The sequence below is a fragment of the Amblyomma maculatum genome, chromosome 9 (genome assembly GCF_055883805.1).
Source record: "Amblyomma maculatum isolate TAMU_Amacu chromosome 9, ASM5588380v1, whole genome shotgun sequence".
NCBI classification, from domain to species: Eukaryota; Metazoa; Arthropoda; class Arachnida; order Ixodida; family Ixodidae; genus Amblyomma; species Amblyomma maculatum.
In genome coordinates, this window is record NC_139352.1 from 99,926,093 (window position 1) to 99,938,000 (window position 11,908).

The window sequence follows — 11,908 nt, forward strand, 5'->3', positions numbered from 1 at the left end:
GGGAAAACGACGGGGAGACGCTAGGCAGTGACCCCTGCATCTTGCGCATCCAGATAGAAACTCTTCCGATCAGGAAACATTATGGCCAAGCTAGACTCACACAGTGGGAAGCCTATAGAAAGACCAGGGCGGAGTCAGAGGATACAGAGATCAAGGACATTAAGGATTGGGTAGAGGGTATCAAATCCGACTGGGAAAAAGTCACTAAGAAGGTCACTCTCACCAACAAAACGCCCAACGTGGACGAACATCTCTTACACCTCTGGGATGCTAGACGGGGGTTGCTAAACAGATGGAAAAGGCAGAAGCTAAAGATCGCCGAGGTCACAAAACAAGCCGAAGAATATGCGAGGGAGCTCTCAAAACGGGACTGGGACCAGAAATGCAACGATCTACAGGGGACTCTAGGTTTGGCCAAGACGTGGGCATTGCTAAGAGCTCTCATAGACCCAACTAAGACCAAAGGTGAAAACCATAACACAACCCAAAGGATCGCGCACCAATTCCAAGGTACAGACCGGGGACTGTTAGAGAACATCAAGCAGCGATATATCGGTGACAAAACGGGCGCAGACTACAGCTCGCCATACACGGGAGAAGCAAATCCAACTCTTGACGAACCCATTACTGTAGAAGTCAGACACGCTGTTATGTCTGCCACAAAAAACACCCCCCAGGCAAGGATGGCATTACCAACGCCATGATTAAAAACTTGGATGAGAATTCAATCCACAGATTTACTGAATTCATCAACACACACTGGGAGCAGGGGACCATCCCGAAAGACTGGTCTCATGCGGAAATAGTAATAATTCCTAAATCCGGAAAAACTCCCAGGCTGGAAAATCTACGACCCATTTCATTGACGTCATGTTTGGGCAAGGTGTACGAAAGAATTGTGCTTCAGAGGTTGCAGACCCACCTGGAGGACAATGACCTCATGCCGCACACTATGTTCGGATTCCGAAAACATCTATCAACACAGGACATCCTCCTGCAGATCAAGGAGGAGGTGCTTAACACGGTCCCGAAATACGGAGAAAACATATTGCTCGCGCTCGACCTCAAAGCGGCATTCGACAATGTCAGCCACAGGGCAGTGCTAGACGGGCTCTGAAACTTAGATTGCGGGCAGAGAATACACAGCTACGTGAAAGCCTTCTTGAGTAACAGAACCGCCACCATTGGAATAGGCGGCATCAGGACAGACACCTTCCCGACCCCCAAAAAGGGAACACCGCAAGGCTCAGTGATATCCCCTATGCTCTTTAACATTGTTATGATCGGCTTAGCAAAAAAACTCGAAGAAATTGAAGGAGCCAGACATGCTAATAATGCTGATGACATCACGATCTGGGTGACCAGGGGATCCTTAGGAGGAAAGCAAGACTATCTGCAGAGAGCAGCAGACGCTGTCAACGCATACGCTCGCCATTGCGGCCTTGCATGTTCTCCGGAGAAATCTGAGGTGCTCAGAGTCCACAGAAGAGGGTACGATCTGCACAACTCCACAGACATCTACATAGGGGAAAAGAAGATCCCGGAAGTGTCGCAAATAAAAATCCTAGGCATGCGGATACAAAGCATCTGCCGTTTAGATCAAACAATCAGGCAGCTAGCAAGTACCACCGCGCAGATCACGCGAATGATAGCAAGAATCTCCAACAGAAGACGAGGCATGTCCGAGGAGGACACATGTAGGCTAGTACAGGCCCTCGTTGTAAGCCGAATTGTATATGGCGTCCCCTACCAAATTCCGCTCGAACAGGAAAAAGAACAACTGGAGGCAATCCTGAGGAAAGCCTACAAATGCGCTCTTGGACTACCGGTCAACACCTCGACCGAAAAATTCAATAAACTGGGCATAAACAACACAGTGCAAGAGCATAATCGAGGCCCACCTTTTCGCGCAGAAAATAGGACTCATGCAGGCGCAAACGGGAAGAAACGCGCTAAATATACTGGGCATGAGAGATGCTTGCAGAGAAATAAACAGCACGGGCAGCATACCGAAAGAAATAAGAGAGATCATTAAGGTCAACCCGATTTTGAAAAACATGCATCCGAAAATACACAAGGCCAGAAGAGAGGCAAGAACCGAGGCACACGAAAGAAGCCTCGCAGGGGAAAAAAAAACATTGTACGTCGACGCGACCACATACAAAGAACAGCGCGGAGCGGTAGCCATTGTGGTTGATCACCAGCTTAAAGAAGTCAACTGAGCCTCGATCAAGAGCAACAACATTCTCGAGGCTGAGGAAGCGGCAATCGCTCTCGCTATCACCCACCAGGGTGAGGAGGCTACCACAAAAATAATTACGGACTCGCAAGAAGCATGCAGAAGGTATAGCAGCGGACGCATATCCACTGTGGTCATCCGCATACTCAAGGCAAGAAAAATCAACTTTTCGAGATGCTTCATAACGTGGACACCAGGCCATGAGACTGTCAAAGGTAACCAACGTGCTGACGCCAATGCCCGAGCATACGCCAGCCGGGGGGCGCACAACGACGGGGAACCGGACGCAGTCACTAGACGCTATGGAGCCATCCTTGAACTTCAAAGAGCCTTAAGGAGGATCTGTGTGTGTTGTGTTGTGTTGGGGTTTATGGCGCATAAGCAACTATTAAGGAGGATCTATCCACCTTAATGGAGAGCAGTCGGTTGCCTGGAGACAGCTACAGACTAACACATACCCCAATCTGAGTCTACTCAGTAAAATCCACCCCACTACATATGAAAATAAATGTCCACTATGCGGAGAACCCCCTACACTCTACCATGTTACATGGGCCTGTCAAGAAACACAGGTAGCACCAATAAACACCACACCAACACCGGAGCAGTGGGAGGCTGCGCTGTCCTGCTCGACGCCTGACGACCAGCTCAAGCTGATTGACAGAGCGCGCAAGACGGCAAAGGCCACTGGGGCCCTGGGCTGAGGGCCCCACCAATGCCGGGAGAATTCCCTTTGTGTAAATAAAGTTTTTCACTCATTCATTCATGGAAAGCCGAGTTTAGCAATCAATATGCTTCGCATCTGACCAGGCTTAACCAAGCTAAGCCTCAGCCATTTTTTATTGCGAAGCAATACTACTTTAGCTACCACCTCAGCCCGGGCTATGCCGCGGCCGCATAGCCGCGCTTGAACTTTCGCGTGACCTCGCTGCGTGACGTCATACCATCTGCGTAAAAACGGGTCCCCATCAAACGCTGTCGCCTTGCGCAGCGCATAGCCACGGCCGCGGCCTGCCTCCCGCTCCTCTCACCAGGGGCGCTGGACGCTATGTGACGCCATACCATCTGTTTAAAAACGGGGCCCAATCAAGCGCTCTCCCCTGATGGGGCTGGTACAGGTGGGTCACCGCCGCTTGCGGCGGGGGCTAGCCTGACACCGAATTTTTGTCTGTTGTAAGTCGTCATTGCACACGCCACCGCTGGTGGTGGACGACGGCTCTTGTTGCGGCGCGCGTCTTTCTTCCTCTTCCTTTTCTTTCTTCTCTACATTCTCTTCTATCTGCACGAGGCAGCGGAGGTGGCTAAGCTACAGAGCCAGTAGCAGACCCGTGCCTTTTCTTTTCCTTCTTCCTACAGCCACAACAAGAACATTACGCCGTCGCCTTGCGCGGCGCATAGCCACGGCCGCGACCTGACTTTCGCTCTTCTCGTCAAGCCCATGAGATGCCGCCTTCAGCCTATATGCTTCGGCAGGTTGCAAAGAGAAAGCATCAGGAAGAACGAGAAGAACGGCTTTCTAAGCGACGAGCTCAAGATGCCACAGATCACCGAAGCGTATTTATAAGTTTGAATAAAAGATGAAAACGAGTAACATGTGTGTGTCGTCATTCTTGCCTGTGCGTGTTTACCCATTCCAAGCAAAGCAGAAACATAGCACAGCCAAGAGTATCACCATAGCCATACTAGCATAAGCATAACCAGAGCATCACCACAAGCCGTACAATAGCAGAACCCACGTATTGCTTCGCAATACGTGGGTTTACCAGGCCTAACCAAGATAAGCCAAAGCCAATTTTTTAAATTTGTTCACAGGAAGGGAAAGGTGCAGCTGTCACACTTGCTCAGTGGACACCTGAACCACGCCGTAAGGGAAGGGAGGAAGGAAGGTTGGAGAGAAAGTTGAATGAGAGAAAGGGGAGCCGTAGTGGAGGGCCACGGAGTAATTTCGACCAGATCTTTAACGTGCGCTGGCATGTTGTTGTTGTGGCTGTAGGAAGAAGGAAAAGAAAATGCACGGGCCTGCTACTGGTTCTTTAGCTGAGCCACCTCCGCTGCCTCGTGCAGATAGAAGAGAATATAGAGAAGAAAGAAAAGCAAGAGGGAAGGAAAGACGCGAGCCGCAACAACAGCCGTCGTCCACCACCAGCGGTGGCGTGTGCAATGACGCGCACGCACAGTACACGGACGCCACTTCGTTTCGCCTCCTTCGAAACGGTGCTGCCGTGCTCGGGTTCGAACCCGAATCCGGCACAGGAGTCGGGCGTCTTATCACTGCACCACCCGGCGGGGCCCGAGCACTTGGTACGGGGTTATTGTGGCTGTAGGAAGAAGGAAAAGAAAATGCACGGGCGTGCTACTGCCTCGGTAGCTGAGCAACCTTTGCGGCTTCGTGTGGACGGAAGTGAAAACAGAGAAAAAAGGAAAAAAGAAGAGGGCGGAGGCGGTGGGCCCGATTACGCTACTTAACACAGATTACAAGTTGGTCGCCTCCCTTTTGGTCAAACGCCTGCGCCCCATCCTACCATTTATTGTCAGCGAGTATCAATCATGCGCAGGTCCGGGTCGTTCCGTCTTTGCGTCACTCACGCTGACACGAGACGTGTTCGCTTATGCAAAATAGAAGGCATTACACGGGGTCTTTCTCTCCTTAGATCAGTCGAAGGCATTTGAAAGAATCGAGCACGGCTACTTGTTTGCTGCCCTCTGCTACTTCGGTCTATCTCCGGTATTTATCGACAGGGTACGAGTTTTGTACAACACCCTAGTTAGTGCACTTGTTCTGAACGGGTGGGTAGCCCCTCTTTTCGCCGTAACAAGGGGAGTTCGCCAGGGTTGCCCCTTGTCGCCTGCACGTTTTGTCTTGTCGTCGGATCCGCTCTTAAGGAGAGTTGCCTGTGATCGGCACATCCGAGGCTTTCCAGTGACGGGGCAAGAAACGGTCATGGTGTCAGCTTACGCTGACGATCTGTCCCGTTCCTTGCGCGATGGCCGCAGCTTCGGCGCCTTTCTTGCTGTTTTTGACAAATTGTCCAATTTGTCTGGAGCGCAGTTGAACGGCAGTAAAAGCCACGCGCTGCGCTTTCGCTCTTTCGCGGACTCTCTCCCAGTTTGTGTTCCATTTGTCGACGCGGTCCGTGTGCTGGGCGTCATTTTCGAAGCGAGCGGCGTATCAACGCGGACGTGGCAGGATGTGGTCGCGCGTGCCACAAGTGCGATGTCGGAGGCCACTCACCTAGCACTTTCCATACAGACTAAAGTCGCGGTCATGAGCGCGTAGGCGTACGCCTACGCGCTCTACGTTTCGCGCGTTGCGGTGATTCCGCATCGAACGGCAGGTCGCCTCGCCTCCCTAGCTGGTGTGTTTGTCTGAGAGGGAGGAGGAGGAGGAAAAACTTTATTTAGTCCTATATTATTTGGCGGTTTTTGGACGTCTTCAGAGATGTCTGCTTGTTGTATCCACAAGAGTCTTCTCCGTCGACTTCGTCCACTTTTTACAATGGTCGGTTGCCCTCAGTCCAGGGCTTTGCTGGCTGCTGCCGCCCGTTGGGCTCGCTGTACCAGACCTTTCTGGTCTTCGCAGCGGTCGCTGGACAGCAGAGTCTCCCATTGCTCCGCACTCGGGTTTCGAATTTTGGGGACCACATCTATGTTTTGACATGCCCATGTGATGTGATACAGTGTTGGTTTTTCATAGCACCACGGACATCTGTCAGCGTATAAGGTAGGGTGCATTTTGTTTAGTATGTGTAGGTTTCGGTATGAACCCGTCTGTAATTGTCTCCATATGACAGTTTCCTCTCTGGTGAGAGAACTGTGCGGTGGGGGATATCGCATTCTTCTTCCTCTATAGTTTTCTAGTATGGCCGAGTATGCCTTGGGTGCTGGCAAAAGTTCCGCGGACCCGTCGGATGCTCGGAAAGTAGTGTATGCTCGAGCTATCCTGTCAGCCTCTTGGTTCCCTGCCACCCCCATGTGCCCCGGTACCCATATAATTTTGTGTCTGGTCTTGTTTTCTTCGTGGTTTTTAAATCTGTCGCTCGCTTCGAGGAGTATACGAAGCGCGTGACGACCAATCCTACCATTCATGAAATTTCGACAGGCTGTTTGAGAGTCCGTGAGTATCGTTAGCGACCGCCCAGCTCTATAGCCCTCCGCCACCGCTAGAGAAATGGCTACTTCCTCGGCCTCTGCTGCTGTGCAGTGTCGGATAGAGGCGCTGGTCACTTCGCGTAGAGACGAATTGACCACCGTGGCCACTGCAATTTTGTTCTGTCCTCCTCTCGAGGACGCGTCTGCATACACAGTCGTGTCTTCAGGAGCGTATGTTTTTTGAATAAAATTGGCCCTTGCTTCTCTTCTACCTTGGTGGAGGTTAGGGTCCATGTTTCTCGGGATTGGAGCTACCTTGAGGGACTTGCGAAGTTCGTCGGGGATCGTTACCGTCCTCGCTATTTCTCGCATCTGCTCACAGTATCCGAGTCTCTGTAAAAGCGCTCTTCCAGTCGTTGTCTGCAGCAGCCTGAGTTTTTGCGACTCAAGCTGCGCCTCGCGTAGTTCTTCGAATGTGTTTTGCAATCCAAGCGCCATGAGCTTTTCTGTAGACGTGTTGCGCGGTAATCGGAGCGCCGTCTTATACGCTTTGCGTAGCAGGGCATCAGCTTGTTGTATTTCACTCTTGTTGAGGCACTGGTAGGGCAGGCTGTACATAATTCGGCTCACTACCAGGTTTCTAACTAGTTTTAGTATGTCCTCTTCGCGCATGCCATGCCGCCTGTTGGTGATGCGGGTGATCATGCGTGTCACTTGTAGCGTTGTAGTTTTGAGCATGGTAAAAGTGTGACTACTGCGTTGGTTCGATTGAACCCACATACCTAATATTCTTATTTTTGTCTTTTCAGGGATGGGCATTCCTTCCAGGTAGATGTTGAGTTTCAGGCTCTCACTGGTTGGGACGGTCCGGTTTTGTTTGCCTCTCCACACTCGAAGCAGTTCCGATTTCTCGGTCGAGCATGCGAGTCCTCTTTCTCCGAGATATTTCTGTACACAGGAGGCCGCTTCCTGTAGTTTTCCTTCCTTCTCCCCGAGGGAACCGGTGTTCGTCCAGACTGTTATGTCGTCTGCATACATGGCGTGCCTGATGCCTTCGATCTTCTCTGGTTTTCGTGCTAGACCTATCATAGCTATATTGAAGAGGATAGGTGAGATGACTGATCCTTGTGGTGTTCCTTTGTTTGGCGCGTGAATTTTGTTCGATCGAAGGTCTCCCATGCCGATGGTGGCAGTTCTATCTGACAGGAAGGCTTTGACGTACCCGTGGATTCTGCGTCCGCAGTTCAGGTCGTCTAGACCTCTAAGGATCGCTTCGTGACTGACGTTATCAAATGCTCCCTTGATGTCAAGGGCCATTATGACATTTTCACCTGTTCGGGGTACGTTGCGGAGCACATCTTCTTGTATTTGAAGCAGCACGTCCTGCGTCGAGAGTTTTGCTCTGAAGCCGAACATGGTATGGGGTACATGTTCATTATCTTCCATGAAATTTTGCAGTCTTTGCAGCACCACCCGCTCGTAAAGCTTGCCGAGGCACGACGTGAACGATATGGGCCTGAGATTTTCAATTTGGAGCTGTTTGCCAGGTTTAGGTATCATAATTACTTCGGCGTGTTTCCACTCTTCGGGAACCGTCTCCGCCTCCCAGTGTTTGTTTAGAAAACTTACGAGCTCTTGTATGAGGTCGTCACTCAGGTTTCGGATCAGGGTATTGTCGATTCTGTCGGCTCCTGCTGCCGTGTTTCTGGTCGTATTCCTTATGGCCGCATAAACTTCTTCCACAGTTATTGGGCGGTCGAGTCTCTCGTTTTCGGCTCCGCGATAGTTTCCTTGGTATCGTGAGGGGTTGCGATCACCGAAACATTTTTTTCGTGCCTTCTCTAAAAGGTCGGTGTCCGAGCCCTTGAAGGAGTGGATGAATCTGTGGATGCTTTTATTGTTTTCTGATTTTGTTTTGGTCGGATCGATTAGTGCTCTTAGGAGATTCCAGGTTCTGGCCGTACCTAAGGTTCCCTTAAGCGAGTCGCTGAATTGTTCCCAATTTTGTCTCGCGAGTTGCGCTGCGTATTCTTCAGCTTTTGCCGTAACTTCTGCTATCTTTAGTTTTAGTTTCCTGTTGTGTTTTTGCTTCCGCCATCTTTTGGTGAGACAGCGTCTGGCTTCCCATAGTCGCAGAAGGTGCCCGTCTACTTCGGGCGTTGTTGTTGTTCGTCTTACACTTTTTGTGCATTTGTCTCGCGTTTCTGTCAACATGCCGCTCCAGTCTTCTAGTGATTGAATGCCGCCTTCAGATTTTTTGCAAGCCCCGCGGAACGCGTTCCAGTCCGTGAGTTTTGCTTGTCCGATCCGGCATCTTACCCTGTCCGATGCTATTCGCGTCCGGAGGATAAAATGATCGCTACCTAGGTTTTCCATCATGTTTTCCCACTGTGACTCCTTGCTCTTCCTTACGAACGTGAGGTCCGGGCAAGTGTCCGTGCTCACACTATTACCGATTCTCGTTGGGGTCGCGGGATCTGTGATTAGCTTACAGCCAAAATATTCGGCTACGTCCGCTAATGTTCTTCCCTTGATATCTTGTTTCCGGTATCCCCAACTCGTGTCCATGGCGTTGAAATCTCCCACGATAATGAGTGCATTTTCTTTGGCCAGCTTGTGCGCTCCGTGGAAGAGTTCGAAGAATTTGGCTTTTCTTTGTCTTGGCGGGCTGTACACGTTTAGTACGAATGTGCTCCTTTCCTTTCGCTTTTTCGGAATGATTTCGACAAGCGCGTGCTCGATGTCCGTGTCGGCGATGGTATCGTGCCTGATTGCGGTGATGGCTTTGATGACTAGAACGGCTGCTTTACCTCCGTTTTGGCTCTCGTAAACATCGTACCCCTGTAGAGAGGGCCTGGTTCCAGTCTCTTGGAGCGCAATCACATCGGGGGGTGTGAGCTGTGTGTTTATGTATTGTTTTAGTAGGGCCTGTTTTTTGCGGTAGCCTCTGCAGTTGCATTGCCAAATTTCTAAGTTTTCTTGGTCTTGCTGACGCGTCTTGGTCATGTTTACGTGTTCGTGCTATTGCCTTGTTCGACAGCGAACGCCGTTAACGCTGGACGGTTGTACGCTCTTTCCCTAATGTTTTCGTTATGTCTTTGTTTTCGAAAAGCACTTTTGATTTCTGAGATCTGCCCCTGAAATTGTGCTTGCATCTGTTGCATTTGAGATTGGATTTGCCGCATCATATCCTGCATCATCTGCTGCATCATCTGTTGCATTCGTGATTCAAGTTCTCCATTGTTGGATGCTTGTGGCTGTTTTGGAAAGGCTCTAGTGATTTCAAGCTCCCGCTGTTGTGCCTTTAGTGTTTTTGTTAGTTCCTCGACCTTGCGTTCGAGCTCATTTTGTTTGAGTCGAGCGAGTTCAAGCTCGCGTCTGAGTGCATCACTGCTCGCGTCTTTAGCTTCTTTGACAGGAATATTTTTGTTGTTTGTATTGTTTGTGTTACTATTTTCTACCGAGTGCGGATCAATGGTAGATGCCCAGCTTACCTTGCTGCCGCCTTTCTGGGAAAGCTTCGTTTTCTGCTTTTCTTCTTTGTTCCCCTCCTGTGAACCGGCCGGCGACAGAGGTGGGAAGGAATTGGACCTTGATCGGCTCCTTGAGGTCTCTCCTTCTGAGCTGAACCATCGCTTGCGTGGTCGCCCGCGTTGGCCACTGCGCCCTCTTTCCCCGCTGGGCTTTGGTCTTGCTTTTTTCAGTCTCTCGGGGCACTCTTTGGATCCGGTGCGATGTGCCTCACCGCATATTAGGCACTTGAGCTCACACACATGGTCTTTCGTCAGATTTTTATCTCCGCACAGTCCGCACACAATAATGTCCGGTGTGGGGCACACGTCGGAGCGGTGTCCTTGCTGGAAACAGACGTAGCACACTTGCCTCGTGGGGCGGTACTGGTAGCACGGTAGTTCACCTCCGTAGTATATTACGAATTTCGGCAAGATCGGGCCGTCGAACGTGATCACGGCGGTCTTGGATTTTCCAAGCATCCTTGCCTGGAGAATGGTTACTCCTTGAGTTCTGACTCGTAGGTGTGCTTTCAGCTCTTCGGGAGACGTACCTGGGTCAACACCGTGAATTACGCCGCGAAAGACGTCCTCCGGAGCTGCCACGTAAGCGTTGACCTCGTACGACTTTCCGGCGAACTTAAGGCGGGTAATGCGCCGCACCAGGTGAGCCGTTTCTTCATGTGGGGTGCTAACGATAATGATATTTGATCCTGTGCGAAGCCTTACAAGTATGTCCTCGTCCTTGCATTGTTGGCCGCACGCCATGATAACGGCGCGCGCTACTTGGTGTGTGGTGAGTGATTTCACCATGAGTCCTTTCTTGGGTCGAAAAATTATTTTGATGTCATTTTTGGGGAGTGGCGGCAGTCTTCGCCTAGGCCTCCTCTGCTCCACCTCTCCGGTCTTGTTGCAGCCGGTCGCATTACCCTGTGATTTTCGATCATGAGGTTGGGCGTCCGGGCCGGTTCCCGTGCCTTTCCGTTGTCCTTGTCTCTGAAGTTTTTTTTTCTGGCGCTTGGATTGAACAAGCTCCCAACTGGCATCGTTGTTGTACCCGACGCGCTCCGATGACGAATCTGACGGCATTCCGTCTTCGCTTCCTGACTCGGCGTCTCCAAAGTCGTCTTCATCCATCCCTTGGAATTCGTCAAGGAGGGCATTTGGTGGTTGTGGCGACGCACTTGGGGCTTGGCTTGGCCCTGCCATATGTTCTCCCTTTGAAGAAGAGTCGGTGCTAGGCGCCGCCGTGGTCAATAAGCCTAGCGTCCCATTCTCTCCCGATGTCGTGCTGGGCGTCCCGTCAGGGTTAGCGGGCTGGCGCCCGCTTTGGAACTTTCAAGTCCGGTAAAGATCCGAAAAAATGGTCCTACCGCTTGAAATATGGCATCCAGGGGATCCAGCACTTGATGTCTTCCAGTTCCGAATGAAATCCGGTGGCGAAAAAGCGTTGGTCCGGTGAAATCGGTCAAAATTTGCGGAGCTGAAGTGACGCGTGTCCGCCTGCTTCAACCGCCATGAAGCGCCCCTGTCTGAGAGGGCGGGACAGCTCTTGTCGCGCGCAGTTTCCTTCACCTACCGCAAGAAAGGGGAGGCATGGGGTTGCCATGCGTCAACACGGTGGGCCGAGTGCTCACGACGAACCTGGTCGCCACGCTGCACGATCATCCGCTGTACCCGGGGCGCTGTCTGTTACAGTACTGGCTGAGCACAGCTCGCCGGGTCTTTACTGCAGACCGGCACCTGGGCCCACGTGCCGAAAGGCCTCACAGGTTCTACCAAACGGTAGCAGGCTTTAAGACAGCGGTCGACAGCGGCCTGCCTGACCTCAATATTTTTGAAGTGCCCGCAATGCAGGTTAGCGAGATGGGTGCCTCCTCGTGCCTAAACCGCGACGACCAGCTTCGCACGGCCGTGATCAAGTGGCGTAGGTGGGCGGTGAGCCGTGTGCCTTCCGAGGTCCGCGATTTCGATTGGCGCTGGCGATGGGGCGTGTTACCCACGCGAAAACGCCTCGCCAAGTGGCATATCGTGCCAAATGATGACCAATGCCCAAACTGCGGCCGCACAG